At 37.1% G+C, this 17,858-nt stretch overlaps 1 protein-coding gene across 3 annotated transcripts in view; it reads right to left on the bottom strand.

Moving 5' to 3' along the window:
* Positions 1 to 17,858, bottom strand: part of GLDN (gliomedin) — an 86,075-nt gene that overhangs the window by 17,373 nt on the left and 50,844 nt on the right. The window lies entirely within an intron of this gene.

Below are 17,858 nucleotides of genomic sequence, written 5' to 3'. Positions count from 1 at the left end.
GGCCCCCCCCGGGTGCGCCATGTGGGGACATGGGGCACGCTCTGCATCCTGTGCCCCACGTGGGGACACGAGGCACGGCCCCCCCCGGGTGCCCCACGTGGGGCACGGGGCACGCCCCCCCCCCCGGGTGCGCCATGTGGGGACACGGGTGCCCACGTGGGGACATGGGGCACGCTCTGCACCCTGTGCCCCACGTGGGGACACGAGGCACGTTCTCCACGTACACGTTGGGTCTGTGCCCCGCCAGCATGTCCTACTTGTGCCTCAGGAGCCGTTTCACACTCTACTGGAGCTGTTGTTCCCAACTTGCGTCACATGGATCACAAAGTTTCTCAGCCGTCACCCTACAAAGCAGAATCAAGAACCAAATGCCTACTTTTTAAAATAGCTGAATTAAATTTTAAATAATGTATTGTTTCTAAAAAATACTCTCTAATTCAGCTATTTAAAAAGTCATCTTGACAGAACTGCAGTGTTCACATTCCTGTTATTAGCTTACAAAGAAACATGAAACAAAAAAGGAATCTCATTGAAATTTAAGTTACTACTGAAGCTCTTAGAGTATTATTGGAGCTAATATACCACATGTAAGCCCATTAACATCATACAGATAATGCATRTATCTTTATGTAGAATGAATGGTCTCACAAGGTTTTCCACCAGTAAAATGGCTTTTGGTTTTCCACCATAAAATAATGACATTCAGAGGAAGAACCACAAAAATAAACATATAACAGTCTTTCAATACCACCTCTGAAGAGACCTTTGCCCTTGCCAAACTTTTCTAAACATCACAAAATTGAACTTACCATGGGAACATCTTTTTCCATGGCAAAGATGACAAGAAAAAAACATTGAKAGCAGTAGATAGCCTAGCCTATTATAAAGGTGCATACAGAAGGTTTGCTTATACTATAATTATGCCTTATAAAGGAAAACAATACAGAATTACAATACATATAACCTCTTTTAGGAATTTCTATCTTAAACAAACTTAGTTTATAATTTCATAGATATAATAAAGCCAGTAAGTATCTATCATAATAAGTAAAGCATCTTCCTTCATAAAGAACATAAACAGAACTGCTCTCCCAAGACTCTACCGTGTAACGAGCAGTGATTCTTCATCTTTATTGTGCCTCTCAGAGTATAATGATGGAGCAAAAAGAGCATAATAATCATGAGCTACCAGTCGGAGAATAGCAGAGGCAATACAGCGGTCTGCCTCCCCATCTGTCTAATCTTTCTATGTGTTATCATCAAAAAGAAACAGAGCACTGTTTATTAAAAAACAGGCTGTCTGGATCACCATAAACACTATGAAAGCTGTTGTCAAGGGAGCTGCTTATAGCTGGTAGAGTTGCAGGATTCCTCCCCAGAGTGCTAATTGCTCCAAAGTGGCTAACTATAGCTCAGACCATATAGCAGCCTGGGCAGGTATGGGGCTTAAATTGCTAGAAAATACAGAGTTACAAGTAAACATTTGTGCACATTGTTTCCTTGGGTAACTGATGATGCTGAAAGTAAGACCAAGTTRCTGAAGATGATGCATGTGTAAGATGACACAACTTCCTCTTATTATGCCATTAAAAGGATATATGCCAAAAAAGATTGTAATCCTTATGAGCATAACAAGGGCAATCTCTTTTCTTGAACTAGTTAAAAAGTTATTATAAAGCTTTCATAACCTGTCATAATAATAGACGTAATAGTTATACTAATCTCTTAAATTTCTTAGTCTTTGAGACATTTGATACTGATAAGTATTGCAACTAGTTTTTCTGCACGTATATACTTAGGAAAACTAGGCGCAGTATGAGCTATAAAAGCCCTTTCTCTTAATCTCTCTTATCACTACTTAAGGCATGCGATAGAGCAGCAGCCAAGCAGCTGCACAGTTTTTCCACCCAAATCATGGTTGCGATCCAGTACTGGTGCTGAATCCAACATTGTTTTACTATAGCAAGGCTGCAGCTCTAAAATGTTAAAAGCCTCTTGACCACATGCAGAAAGAAAGGCTCAATTTTGAAATTCATATTAGGTTTTGTTCTATTCATGTCTGAAAGAAAAAATGGGGTATGTAGGTTTGAAATGTCCTTACAATAACTRTAGGTCAGCTACAATAGCGGACTCTCAGTGGCTCTGTCTGCACTGAGCTACGTGACCAGCCTCACCCCACAGAATTACTCCAGGCTAATATCAATGCAGCAGACACCAGAATGCAGCCCACTGCATTTCTGCACATACTTTCCATATACAATATAGCATATTGGATATACAGGCCCGCTTTTCATGGAAAAAAGGAAAAAAAAGTATTTTTAAGAATTAGAAGAAAATAAAGCATTAAAGAATGCAGGAAAAAACAGTATAAATCTGATCTTATATCAGAAAAGGATTTTTCATGCTGGAAGAAGCCTTGGATGTGCATATAAAGTATAGTAGAAGGGATAATGTTTTACATATCAGCCTAGGATGAAAGATATTAATATGAAAGAAAATATGTGAAATTTTATTCATAGCTATATTTTTTGCAGAAGGATTTAATCATAAATTCAGTTCTAACCAATGGATGTGTCCTTAACAAACATGTTCTTATCCACACAGCAGACAATTTTAAAAAGTCAGAGATGTGGAATAAGTGAAATTAATCACAAGAAGATAGGGTAATGTCCTTTCAACCATTAATTTACATACAAATGGAACTTCTGCATGTAAAGAGTCGGAATTGCTAGATAGTTTTTTACTTACTGAAATACTAGACTGAAAAAAAAAAATGAGGCTAAGTTTTCATTGCAGATTTCAGTGGCACAAGAAATTAAAGCTCCTTAAAGCAACAGCAAGAGATACCTAACGTAGCTTCACCGATTTTGGACAATTATTGATATAGGTTTGAAAGAAGTAACACATTTTTGCAGAGCAAATCATATGTCAGCTTTTATTTTAGCATATTTAATGATAAAACTTAAGAACAAACAAAAAGCAGCTTCTAACTAAACAAGCCAAGTTTGCTAAGACCCAAAGGAAAAGTCAAATATTTCAAGTTGCACAGCACAAAGAATGTGATCTAATGGTATTAACATAATATTTCATTGTTTTTAGATGAACATTCAATAATCTTGGATGAAGATGCCTTAGAGCACTGGCAGCTAAAGGAAATGTTCCCAGAAAAGCACTCAGAATTCCTCCAACACACATAAATGTGAGAAAAATCAAAGATGAATCAGGGAGATAGATGACTTAAGAGAACCAAGTCAACGCAGGCACCATGACTACAACTGCCCATTCATAATTTAAACTATGGAAATAAAAGCTACTGAAAAAGGCCCATCACAAGGGGCTTGGCAGATCTATGGCATCTTTGTAACACCACTGGAAGCTGGCAACACTGACTAGAACTGGAAAAAGCCTCTGATATCAATCCTTGAAAAAAATGGTCCCTGCCTTTTGCAGAAGATTACATAGATCAAAAAGGCTTCACAGGAGTAAAAGGACACTCCCCACTCTCCAAAACCTGCCTGGAATTAAATACTGAATATTTGATATCAAATAGTATYAAACAAGTTGCCTTCTATGTTGACAATGACACACAAAATATCAAAAACATTTTCTTTTAGTAATGATGTTTCAATAACGCAGGAAAAAAAAAGTCTGACTTGTACACACTGGTGACTGTCTTACATTTTTCAGGGATCTGTCCCTGGGAAAACTTTGGAAAACACTCAACTTTTGCTAGAGGGGAGGGAGTAGACACACAAACACACACACACACATACACACAAATCCAAACTTGCTTCAGGGCTGCATATCTCCATTTTCAGGGCATAAAATATGCAAGTCTGCAGATCTCAAAATGGCACACGGCTATGACACAACATTCAAGTTGTTCTGGGAATACAGGATGGAGGGGGCACTGGCAGAATAATCGTTTCCTTTACAGGCATTGTAGCTACAGCCCACACCGACAGCAAGCAATTTGGCACATCGCACGTCTGGGAAGGATCCTCTCCAAGTGCCCTGTCTGAATTTAAGTTCCTTGTCCCCACAGGAAAAGATCTGAAAGCACCACAAAAGGACAAGCCATGATTCATGGCTTTAAAAATGTGCTTTTCTAAACAAGTATATCAAGTCAGAAAGGCTTTTAAGAACAAGAGCCATTYTATCAAACATTGAAAAAAGTCACAAGAAAATGTGCACGACAGCCTGGCTGCCACCAGGCTGCAGTTTCGATGGTGCTGAATACCTGCTCTCCCAGAGGTGCCCAGGTCCCCTTAGCAGGAAAGGACTGGGAGCAATAATGAGGTCAAACAATATTCCTGACAGCTGCATGAAGCTGTATTGGCATGTACATTTACAGACAACAATATCAGATTATTCACACAGCTGAGCTGAAACTTTTCTTCTCTATAGCCTCTGTTATATGGTCTTTTGCCGTAAGCCCTTACCTTTTGCTATGTAACCTCTATTGCATGAAGCTAGTTTCCATAGAACAGAAACTGGAGTGCTACAGATAGTTGTCATCTAATTACATCATCAGAGGATAAAKTCAGATAACTGGTACAGCAGCACATTTTTTTCTTCTTTTTTCTTCTACTTTTCTACTACATTTTTCTGCTATTGCTATTATTATATATTCTAATGAAACAGCTGAATAATAAATTCAGGAAATAATTCAGTTGAGATCATGCCAAAAAAGTTTATGACTCTCAAGGCACATATTGACACCTTGCCTTCTCCTTTTACACAATTTCTGTCACTATRCTATAAAATTGCACATTCTTTCCACTGCTGTTCTTATTTACAATCAAGATTTGGACCTTTGTGTCAGATAATGAGAAATTACTCTTCTCTCTGAAACACATTTCATAATTTTCCAAGCTCTTAGTTATTAATTTTTAAATGAATGTTGTTATGCACAGGTGATTTTGTCTTTATGTCTTAAAGAATTATATCACTGTCTATTGCAGGTATGCAGGGAGCCTGCTGGCAAGTAGGGATGAGGATTATTGAGCATTCCAGTTTTATATTAGGCAGAGCTAAAATGATTGGTTTGCTTGTTCATTAAAAAAGAACATTCATAATATATAAAAAAAATCATAACATGATTCTCTTGGTTATCAGTTAAATCCTTTTTTTTAATTATTTTTAATAGAAGATCTCCTGGACCTAGCATCCCCTGAGCTTAAAAACATAATATAAATCATCAGGAAAAATATGTACCAGGAGATTTCCTCTTGATTATACATGCCAGTCTTTCATCTTGACTGAAGTCCTAGCAGGGATGCTAGGGGTTTCAATCATGCAACCATACACCACATACACAGCACAGAAGCTTCCACCTGTTTGGAACCCACCAAACCTAGATTCTGCAGAGAAATTTTGCACAGAGAAAGAATTTCCATTATCCTGCTTTTCTCAACATAGTTTTCAGGAAATGTGTCTCTGCACATGCATAAACTTCAGTAGGGCTCCCCTAAGTCAGGCTTAGCTTGTTGTAATTACTTTTTAGAAACGTGTTTATTGTTTTATGTGTGCACATAAGCAATAAAGGCAGGCCAAGCAGTAAATTCTGCTTTGTTTGGACTTCATGGCCTATTAGAAAGGACTCACATAGAGCATCAAAAGCAATTCTTACTGATGACACATTTGCAATATATTTTGGGTCGCATTTTGGATTCCCTCAGAGCTCCTGAATCCTGAGCTCACAACTAAAGGGCAGTTTTGGTTGTTTTGGTCTATGATCACACTTAAATATTCTGCTTTCACCAGCTACTTCTTCTGCAGACAGTTACTGCACTGCGCTACATAGCACAAGATAGTAACACTGCATCAAACACGAGAGAGCAGCTGCGCAGCATCTGTGTTTCTACAGAGCTGACTTTAAGACTTCACAGGCCGGATCTAATATAGAACTTTAATATAATTCAAAGGCATTTGAATTTGAAATAGCATTTTCAAGCTGAAACTCTACACAGTTTAAATTTGGCTTCCTTAAGGTTTATGGTATTTATTTTCACTTAAAAATATTTCTTATATTTGCCATAACAATGCAAACAAGAAAAAAAAATGTTTCCTTTTAAGGGAAATGATCAGTAGCAAAATGTTCTGTAAGTTGGACAGATGTACAGACAAATTTGTGTAACAGTAAAAACACCCCTTCTGAAAAATCCTTTTGTAAGCAGGTAATCCTGTGCGCGAAAATTGCTCTTGTAGACCTGCTTTCAAGCAGGAAGATGATTAGAAAACAGGCACAGAGAGGCTTCTCTGAGCCCTGTCCACGTCAGAGCTTATGAAGCCAAGGCTACTATCTTGACAGATAAATCAGTACCAGTAACAAAATAACCAGCAGTACTTGAAAAATAAAGTTCTGGGGATTCAGAATCACTAGAAGTGGTTAGTAGCATTTTCATTTTTTTATTCTATACTTTCTTTCCAAGCTATTTTTGAGTCTTGTGTATTTTATACTCAGTGCTCAGTACTGAGCACCCTCAGCACTGAAAATGTTCTCTTCTGTAAGTACTCTCAAAATAGCTGCTTTTACTGTTGGGATCATAGACACTAGACACTTGCATATACTCCTTTTTCAACAGAAGTTAAACTTTTTTTGAACTTTTGGCGTATAGCACCCATCTCTGTTAAAATATATCTAAAACTTCCTACTACTTATCCAACTGATAACTATCAAAGATGCAACATGCAGGAAAAAAAAAAAAAACAGTGGAATCGTGTTGCCACAATAAAGACCACATAAATTGACTTGGTCTGAAAGAATTAAGTGGTTACTGGAGCACTTTCCTGAAAGTGTCTCCAAAAGGCAGCACAAACATTTGAGCTGCTGGAGTCACCTCCATGAAGAGAACACAGAGGTCCACACAGGCATTAATGGGCCATCATGCCCTGCCATCCTGGAATGATGCAAGGAGTGAGAGATTAGTGCCAGGAYCTGGCCAGTACGTGATGATTATCTGACCAAATAGTAAAACGCTCTGCAATCTGTAAGACTGCAGTCCTATCTTTCCATTTAATAAGCCAAGTAACTAGAACTATGGTTAAAAAAACATCCAAGCAGGCAGATAGTCCTGATCTTCCCCAGTTCTTCTCTGCCAACGGAAAAATCACTCTTATTTCAAGTAATCCATTATTAACCCCATCAACAACCCTAGGGTAAGATATGGGATTTCCTGGCAATGCAGGGAAAATCCTACAAAGAGCTACAGCAGGACAGTACTGAAGCGATGCCTCTTGCAAGGGCTTTCTTCCTATTTATGAGAGGGTAGAGAAGGAAGGGCTGAGTACGCAGCTGACTACTCCTCATTTTGTGAGGCTAGCCCAAATATTTTAAACCACTGTTCTATTATCAGTTTTATGAAGCTGAGAGTTATTAAGGGTAATGGGGGAGCAGATGCCATGATTCCTTTGTGGAGGATGAGGGGATAAAACTGAGAGGAGTCTAAAAGGGAGGAGGTTTGTTTGCAAGTCCATCAAGTAGGAAAAATTAAATTGCTCATTGCTAAGTAGCACTTAATTTAATTTTTCAGTAAGGTTAGCAGCAACAGACAAGCTCCWGAAATGAGGACAATCTTATCAGTGGATGAAAAAAAAGAAGACCTAGCCTCACTCTTCATTATCTCTTTGGAATCTTCCCCTGAAAGAGACGCAGAAGAAACCAAATCTTATAACCGAGTTGAGCACAGGGTACTCTGGTTACTTATTACAGGAAAGGAGGCTGCAGTCATTGTGACAGGCCCACATACACATGCTTAGTTAATAGAGCTGAATTTTGAATCATAAGAAATATATATATTCACTTTTACATACACCATATTATGAATAAGCTGACTGAAAGAACTGAAAGTTCTCCATGATTTTTCCGTGAGTTTCAAACACTGCCATGCRGAATTATTTTAAACCTCAGGCTATACGAAAGATTCAATTAATTTGCTGGCACCAACTGCTCAGTTACTATGAAAAGTAGAGTGTATTAACATTGAACAGTGTGATAAAACACTGAGTAAATCAGCTTCCTATAAACAACAATAAGAAATACTTAAGGAGTGTGCCTACCCTTTCAAGGAAATTGAAAGTACTTTAAGTTCCACAGAATGGTCCCTACCTCAGAGCGCACTTCCAAGTTTAAGTTCTCTATCATTTCTCTTGAGAGAAATAAGAGAACATAAGAGAATACAGTGTAAGACTGATGTTCCACAGAGCAGAGCGAAAGCTGAACAATCATGTTTGAGACCATATATTTAGTTATTACAGAATGGTTGAGGTTGGAAGGGACCTCTAGAGATCACCTAGTCCAACCCCCTGCTCCAGCAGGGACACTCAGAGCACGGGGCACAGGGTGACATCCAGGCRGGTTTGGAAGATCTCCAGAGAAGGAGACTCCACAACCTCTCTGGGCATTTATCAAAGAAATCAGTTAAAATCTGAAGACTCATCCTAACACACTCTAAATTACATGCACATTTTTCAGTTACAAGGGAAAAGATGCTCTGCCAAGACATCTTTACCTCCCTCTCTATTTCTCCCATTCCCCAAGGGCTGCTCTCAAATTACAATTCCAGCCTACGGCTTCATATCAGTGACCAAATAGAAAATACTGAGTCTTCCCTAGTCACTAGTATATCCAGAAAAGACAAAAATTCTTCTCACCTGCTGCAATACCAGCTCAGAAGAAAACAGCGTGAACAAGCTGAAGAGCTAATAAGTAAAAGAAACTCCAGATGCCCAGATACTTAATACAGAGCTCATTTTGGATGGCACATCCATGACCTGCCCCTATAATGCTTTATTACAGATGATTCTCCCAGTGATAAGAACACTCTGTTCTACCTTCAAAATAASTAGCACTTCCTGATGTGTACTATAGTCTGAAGATTGGAACTTAYGCAAGCAGACTGAAAGAAAAAATATCCATATTGCTAACTCTCTATTTTGACTTTCATTTTTAAGTCCATTTTATCAATCTGATGTGCACAGAGGGAGAAGTGATTTTTTGTGGAGTCATCAAGAAAATACAGCTTAATTTTATTAAAAGCTTTAATTCCTCTTTGTAGGGAAGAACAGTGCTTCCTAACAGCTATTTAATGCTAATTTCAAAAGGCAACAACATCAAAACCCTGCAACACAAGGATTTAAAAGCCCAGTAGATTCATTAAGCCTTGTGACACAGTTGATTATCAAAAAATAAGAAGAAAATTGGAAAACATAGCAGGCACATGAAACCATTTTCCAGATAACCTTGAATTAGCCCCAAGGGTGTCATTAACATACACAACTCTCATATTCTTGCTCTCTGTGAGAAAATTTTGAGGTAAAAGGAGGCAGAGATAAGCCAAGCCTTAGCAATCCAACTCTGAAATACATTTCCTGGAACTTTACCTCATGATCTCTCCTTATGCTTTAATGAAATCTGATTCTCTTGAAAGTAGGATTAAAAAAAAATCACATTTTAAGTGGAAGAAATGTCAGAATTAACATTATTCAAACAAAAGACAACAGAAACCATCTATCTGATAGTCAAACAGTATGCCAATACAGCCTCCATAAACCAGAATTCGCATACGGGTCAGTCTCTTGCTTTTGTCAAATACTGGGAAGCCAACCCACCAACTCCTTACAATCAGACAGCAATTTGAGGAGGGTTTTACGTTTTTGGAAGTYTGAGGACAAGTTCATCAGCCTGTCCAACAGACAGTACCAGAAAAAGAGGCAGTTTTCTTCTTAAAAGTTCTTCTAAATGGAAAATGGAAATTCTTGACTAAAGAGAATCCTGGATAATGACTGTAAGAATAATAGGATTTTAAAACCTTAGAAGATTCTTTACTGCACACCCTTATGACTGCACTAAAGCCATCAGGCCATAAGAAAAAGACAAGTCTGATTCCACTCAACTTGTTTCACTGCAGTGATTCTGTTAGCAGTAATTTTTTCCCACTGATTGTATTGGAGTTATTTTCTTCTGCAGAGTTACCATATCTGAATTAAGCCCTTGTTATTAATACAAAATTCTAATCAATTTTATCATATGAACCTCACGGTTCCTCAGGGATACGTACTCTCATGCTCAACTATGAAGAACATTTTGCACCTTCTTTTCACAAAACTSTATTGTAAAATATAAAAAAGCCTTATTTTTAATACTGCAAAAAAGAACTTTGTTAATTCAGCGAATGCCTACTCAGACTCTGAAGAATTTGTAGTATTCAACTAGAGATCTTTGTAGTGAACAACAAGTTCAATCATTCTGGTTCTATTACACAAATTTCTGGGAATTCTTTGGCCTGAAAGAACTTAAATAAATTTTCTCTGGCTTATGGACACAGTATTTGATTTAAAGATATATCCCACAGAAGTCAGTCTCAACAAAGCCTAGCTTAACTATAAACACATATTTTCACATTCTTTAACCCGTTCTGTGCTTACTCAGTGACCAAACCAAATGCTTTCTTGCTGATTTCTTCTGATTTATACACAAATTCTTTGAATCAGTAAATAAATAGATCATTATAATAGGAAAAAGAAGCCTCCAAAAAAAAAAAAAAAAAACATTACCGGATTATCCATTTTTAGAAAGCCATCCTTTTATTGAGCAAAGAGTCATCTAATGAGTCCAAAAGATGTGTGTCCAGGAAACTGGTTAGATCACCCTTGTACTCCTCTAAACTTCAAGCATGGGCTAACAGAGAAGGAATTGGTAATAGTTTAGCATTCCTTAAATTCACTTCCTTTATTAATCTCTGCATTCTAAGGCTGTTGAAAATATAAGTAGTTTATTATTTGCATTTGCACATATAATAAAGGATATCTAAGGGTATAAGTGTTTCTAAATTAAGCTAATCTTCATTGTCATGGTGACTTAGCAATAATGAAAGTACTCAGAGCACATTTTCTAATAGTAATGTTACTCTCTAATGCTACAGACTGACTTAATGCCTAATAAAACCGTATGCCATCTGCAAAGTTAGTGACAGCTTCAACCTCACTAGGGTTTGAGCTCTTGTAACTTCCCCAACCTACCCATAACTTCCCTTTATATTCCAAAGGGAAAGAAAATAAATAGTATGCCTGCACTGGCAACAAATATTAAGTTTGACTTATGCTAAGAAAAACACATAGCAAGTGGAGTCTGAAGTTGGATTTCCTTTAAGCTGGTTAATTCCAATCAACATTGAGCAGAGAAAATCAGTTTCAGACGATGTGAATCTGTTCTCCTCAGAAGTGACCATTCATATTACTTTGTCCACATTATGAATCTGTTGGAAATTCACCATAAAAAGAATCGAAACCAACCTGAAAATCTAACTCTTCCAGAGTGTAAATATCCCTAGTTTACAAGTAGCAAAGACACACGTCAGTCTTAACACAAGTATTAACACACAACTTTCCCCAGTAGGTTTAAATATTTAAAACCAGACAGCCTCTATTTTTCAAACAGTACAAAACAATTTTAACACTTTCATAACATAAGATGATATGCAACAGACTTTAACCATTATTGCAACCAGCACTGAGTATGGAACTCAAAAGAATTGTTCATTAGAGATCAGCCCATATCTGTGTGTACTTTTGATTCCAGGAAAATTAAACAGTGAAATGATCCTGTAAACAAATCTCTGCATAACAAACAGAGATGGAAGGGCGTGTGCACAGAGGAAAAAAGGAACCAGTGTTCAATTCTCCGTTTGACAATTCTGTTGTACCCCATTGTGCCGCTGTGCAACTGCAATGAGGTCACGGGCAYGCCGGAAGTTTCCCTGTGAATTCAGTCCTTATTCTCCCCAGACTGCCTGTCTCCTCCCCACACATTCAGTAAGATCCTAGGCCCCTTCTAGTAGTAGTTCCCCGAATTAAAAAAATATTCTATCACTAGAACTATTTTATGTAAGTCTTAAATACCTCTGTTCCAAATGAGATCATAGTCCTTTATTTATAAGACCCTTTCACCCATTACATGGGTTTTCTTATCAAGAGTGCTCTAAGTTTTATTTTACTTTCCGTTTGAAATGTTAATACTTGGGCCTTGAGTGAGTTCAAAAGAATGAAAACACTTGATGAGAAGCTTTTACACATTTGTAGGTTGAGTGTGAAAGACAAGGATGCAGGGACTTACTGCCAGGGGACATAATGTGGCCTTGAGGAGAACAGACATGAGGGAGTGAATTTTCTAATACTGACAGCATCCAGAAAAAAATATGATTTTGACCCGTTTCACAAAACAGTCTATTAAGAATTATAGGGATAAATTTATAGAACAGGTAGCTGWGTCAGTTCAGGATTTTCCGTAACAGAAACTAAGATGATGTGGATTTCTGGTGGTGTTTCGAAAGAGTAAGCAACAGGCATGACTAGCTTACTCACACTTCTGTGGTAGGCTCATCCTCTAATAACATCACCAGCTTTTTCCGTACAATTTTAGTCACTCTTTCTGTGTGTTTCTTGTATTCTGATTTATGCAGCTCTTGAAAACATTTGTATTTTCCTAAACTAAGTTTCTCAAAGTTGCCCAAGGCTACAGAAATAGAGACATGCACCACAAAGCAGGGAAAATGGCCATCACTATGTACAGYAGTTCAGGAGAATGGGAATATGAGGGAAAACACAATATACACATAAACACATAGGATAGTTATTAAGATCTTTCCATTGTCAGCGCAGGACTGTACATTACTAAAAGTTATCCAGAAATTCTCCCATCTTAATTTTAACATAAAACTGTTAAAGACTTTTTCCTTCATGATGGAAATTAGTAATACATTCAGACGTGCTAAGCACAGGATTTATAGTATTTCTGTCAGTTGTTCCCTCATTTAAATGACAAATCCATCTTAGATCCAGCCTTCAAACATAATTATAAACTTTGTTTATTTGTGTGATTTGCTCTTTGCTCACAAATCTTATCTACAGTAGGCATGTGCATCTCTATTACTGGCTATTTTTCAGCAGGTACTTTGAGACATAGAGGTAAAATTACGAAATTCTCTTTCCAATTGCAATGGCCCCTGATCTATAACAAAAAACAAACTTCCATCTCTAAGCAACTGTTCTCTTAGCAACAAGAAGCACCTGCATAAAAGATGCCACACACCATGATCTCCAGAAAGCCTGTTCAGATCTTTAAAAGGAGCACATCAGTAGCAAAGATAGCACTCTGCCTGGGTAAAATCAAGAAGTAACAAGAAGACACAGGTAATTTGTTAATTCATATTCTAGCATTTTTTCTTCAAACAGTGGGACTTGGACATTACAGAAATGTTATTAATTTTGTTCTTGAGAGGAAAGGATGCTTTGTTCAGAGTTATTGTAATTAAATTAATGTAAATAGTATGTTGACATTATCAAAATAGAGCCTTTTAAGTAGAAAATTTGCAGGTCTTAAACCAAGTCCTTGGCATTAAAATAGCAAAAACCAGGTTATATATTTTGTCAGCATTTTAAGAAGTTTCTTTTCAAAAATGACACAACACTGGCACAATGCTCTTGCAGAACAGTCACTACTTGGAAGTGTTCGCTTCATTCAACTTTTCAAACTGTTTAGATTATTTCAATGAAGATTAGAACTTTTCAGGCTTTTTAGAGGCAAGCTCTACTAATTAAAAGGAACTGTCCAATATTTCTATGCTYTTCAATTTCATTCTATCTATTCTAAAGTAGATTTTGCTTCTTATAAAGATGCGTAATACGACAAAGTTAGCAATAACTATATAGGATGGAATGGACGCTGCCAGCAGGTAGCAGGCTATAGCAGAGAAGAATTAGTCTGAGAGTAAATCGGACGAACAAACATTTCCAAGCAGCACTTTCACAGCAGGGAGAAACTGGATTATCAGTGAGGTTGAAAAAAAAAAAAAAGGTCAACAAGTAGAATAAGTCTGGAATTGACCTGTAAAATGGGTTGATTGTCTCATAACAATGATTGTCTCTCATTTCATGTTCTATGGAAAAAGTGCTTTCTTTCAATAGATGTTAGGCTTTCTTTAGAAGACTGTTTCCTTGTTCTAGGTTATTTCTAATGGAAAATTATTGAATGGGAAATTACTTAAGAATATTCACATATTCCTCTTTAGTCCTGGTTCTCCATTTCAAAACTCCAGGTAAATATTCTTCTTCAGGGTTAGTTTACATACTTTGAAAGATACTTAGTATTTATAGTGGGGGGAAAAAATGTTACCTTTTTCATACTCTTCTGCATCATCTATTTATGTTAGTCAAAGTATTTGCTAGCAATAAAATTTCCATGGCAGAGATGTACTATTTACAAAGATGCCTTCTACCTACCCTAAATACAAAGTCATCCACTCAGTAGTGATAGCAAACCGGCAGTAGTTAAAGATATAGTTAAACCTGATTAAAAGCTGTGTGTGGAGTGTGTGTGTGTGTGTGTGTGTGTGTGTGTGTGTGTGTGACAGAGAGAGAAAAAAAAGAGAGAGAGAGAGAGAGAGAGAAAGAGAGATTTCAGCTAGCCACAACTCATGTTCTAATTAGTTTTGAGTATAATTGGAGTTTATGTTGTTCTAAAGAAAGGTTTGGATAGAGGCGCAGTAAAATATATCCTTACCAATACTGCAAAAGGAGGGGCAGTAAAATATATCCCTACCAATACTGCAGAAGTTTGTATATATCTCCATAATTCTCTTTGATGGTTTACATGCACTGATACACTCATTCTGCCTCAGGAGATGTATGTTTCAGATGAAACTTGTTTTACCATCTACTATGGATAGTCCTTGTCTCGAACATTATGTTAGTTCCTAAGCAACAATGAAACCTTTTTGGAAAGGTAATAAAACTGACAAGTTAATTTTTCCAGATCATTCAGAGTGCAATTAAAACCTCAGAAGGGAACAAGGTCCAAATTCTAATTTTAGATCATTAGTCTTCTGAAAGAAAATCACAGTTACCATAATTAYGGATTGCTCAAAAAGCAGAAATCCTCATTGTGTAGTCACATAGGCTTAAATAGCACATATATTTTCACTAGTCTGGACACTGGCTAGAGAGGGAAAGAGATGATTCTTGAGCTTTTAATTACACAGGGCAGGTTACCAATTCAGATCTCGCTCACCAGAGATAATCACACTTTTTAGAACTGGCTAATTAACTTGGATGCTCAACACACTAATAGGAAGGGATTTTTCAAGTTGTAGGCATTCATCCTCCAAAGATCAATTTAGCCATCGCTACCTATTTCTGGAATACATTTGGACGAACACTTTCAGAGGGCTACATTGGCCAGCCCCAGTTTGACAGCGTATTACACAGGTTTTATTTTGAAAGCTCAAGCTCACTAAGCTCCAGGTTCATTTAGTATTTTCAGCAATAATTTATCATCTTGGTCAACACCTGGTTRCATGTTAGCAAGGTCAGATCTTTAGCAGCCTTGTACTTTTAGAATTGTTGCAAATCCTGTGCTAATTGAGTAGCTGAGCCATCCTTTATGGCATTACACATATTCTTAAAACTCCTTTTTAGACTCTTATATTCTACACAGAACTACAATATGGGATTATTTTTCTTATTATTAGGTAGTCTGAGTTATCTAAGCAAAATAACATTCAAAAGACTTAAGCCTGAAGCTTATCAGCTTCTCATTAAATATCTTTTTGAAAAGGATTGCCATTTCTCATTCTGTTAGATCAAAGTAATATTCAGAAATCTATGAAAAAGATCTCCTTGGAGTCTAAGGCTTATTATGATAAAATGCAGTTATCTTTCATTATCCTTCTCATTTATGTTAGTCTCATATTGTTCTAAATGTGCACAAAATATTAGATTTACCACAAAGCAAATACACAATGGAGTGAACCTAAGCTAAAATAAGTCTTGAGGGACAAACTCAAGTGTTGAYTGCATGGAAAAAAAGACTTCACTAAAATAATCCATTAACTTACTTGGAAGGCCTTACTGCTCCTGTGTACCGGAAAAATCACTTGGATAAATCACAAGAGCAGCAGYCAGGACGTTATCCATTCTAATATCATCTTGCAGAAGTTACAGCTCCAAGCTCACTATGCTGATTTCAAATTGCCTTCTCTGTGAAATCTAAATACGGATGTATGTGAACCCCATTTGAATTGTGACAGCTCCTGTTTTAACCCAAAACATATCCCAGAAACTAACAAGGAATAAAAGATACAAAAACATTAAGTTCAACACAATGAAGGTCACAACCATCCTGTGAAGGCACAGAAAGGAGGCGTAATCTTCACTGTAGTTATCCAAACATACGGAAATAATCATCAATTAAACTCCCATACTCACAGAAGATATTTTTAACATACTTGCTCATTGATAGGATCAACCTGCATTACCCAGGTAAGTCCCAGCCACACTTTATCATTAGCTCCTAGTGCCCAGAAAACTTAKTGATCAAACAGACTCCAAATAACAGGAATTACAAACAGCACAAACATGAACACATTGCAGTTAAAACATCTCTGTACCTTGTGAAACTTACGGTACTTTGAGTGGGAGGGGTGATAAAAGCAATTTATGCAGCCACTGAGGCAGAGAAGAAAAGTCAAGCACTGTTAGTAGTTTTGTATGAGTCATTGGTAGCCACTGCTAACATAGAACCAACTGCGTAGAAGCRTTTTAGAAGTGATGAAGACCACTGACAGAGTTAAAGATGTTCAGAAAAATACACCTTAGCAATACTATTCCCCTGAGAAAMAAGACAACACTGCTATAAGAAAGCTCACTAAGATTAAAATTACAACAGCAAAAAATAGCAGACGTCAAATGTAAATATTATTCTTATCTCACAGTAAACGCATATTATTTCACTACCACAACAGCTGACATGTTCTGCATTTGTCTCTCTCACCCTGAGACAGCAACGTGCCACGCTCCTACCTCTTCCCTCACTTGTCAAGAGCCCCTTCAGATTGTCAGGCTGATTGTTACTAAATTCCTACTTCCATTCTTCTGCTGTTGCCTCTTCCTTTCCTCTTCTACACTAAACAAAAGATACAATCAAGAGTGTAATTTAGATTCATTTTATAGTAAGCTACTGCTACAAAATTATGTTACAGGAATATAATAATCATTCAATATCATTAAATTTCTAGAACAAATTGCCACAGAAAATTCATTAGATGTGACAGACYTATAACTGCACAGATTTTAGCCTGCTGACTGGAACTTTCGGAAGCAYTGAAAAGGTCACTATAAGCAGGGTATTTATTCCCTAATCTGCAGATTTTACCATAATTAACTTTATTTTGTGGTGCTTAAAATGAGAAGTAGGATTCAAACCTATGAAAGTGTTCTTAAAAGCACAGTAATATAAATGAATAGCTTTCAAAGGCTGCATTGCATATTCTGACTGGAAATGAAACTCAGGAAAACACAGATTCTGAGCCATTTTTAATAAGACAGATGACATACAGAGCTTCTCTTAAAGGATCACTAAAGTACACAAGTGAAAAAGGAATAAGATGCTGTTACTATAATCAAAAAAATCGGGAGAATAACAACCTTCAGAACATACAAGACACGACAATAACTGCACCTGTAAAAGATATGAGATTATCCAAACATGTAATGCAAGATGCCTACTGCTACCTACTGGAAYATCACATGCATTTCTAAAGAGTTTTCTGGCATATTATATCAATATCATTTTTAATCACAAAAGCCCTGGAAGCATTTCACAGTAATGACCCAAAATCATGGAGCAATACTTGTACCCGAAAGGTTTCGAACCACAAAACATCTTTGAAGGAATCCTTCTACTCCCCTAGACGTGACAGGTCTGTCTATTTGTTTGTTTTTCCTTTCCTTTGTCAAGTACTGGTTGCTGCCTGAAGGGAAATATAGCAGCAGGCAGTCCGTCATCTCCTATATTCCAATAA

Source organism: Nothoprocta perdicaria, unplaced genomic scaffold (genome assembly GCF_003342845.1).
Source record: "Nothoprocta perdicaria isolate Ctin4 unplaced genomic scaffold, notPer1 scaffold_41, whole genome shotgun sequence".
NCBI lineage: Eukaryota > Metazoa > Chordata > Aves > Tinamiformes > Tinamidae > Nothoprocta > Nothoprocta perdicaria.
Note: the sequence above shows the minus strand (reverse complement) of the source record. Positions and strands in the feature narration are given on the sequence as shown.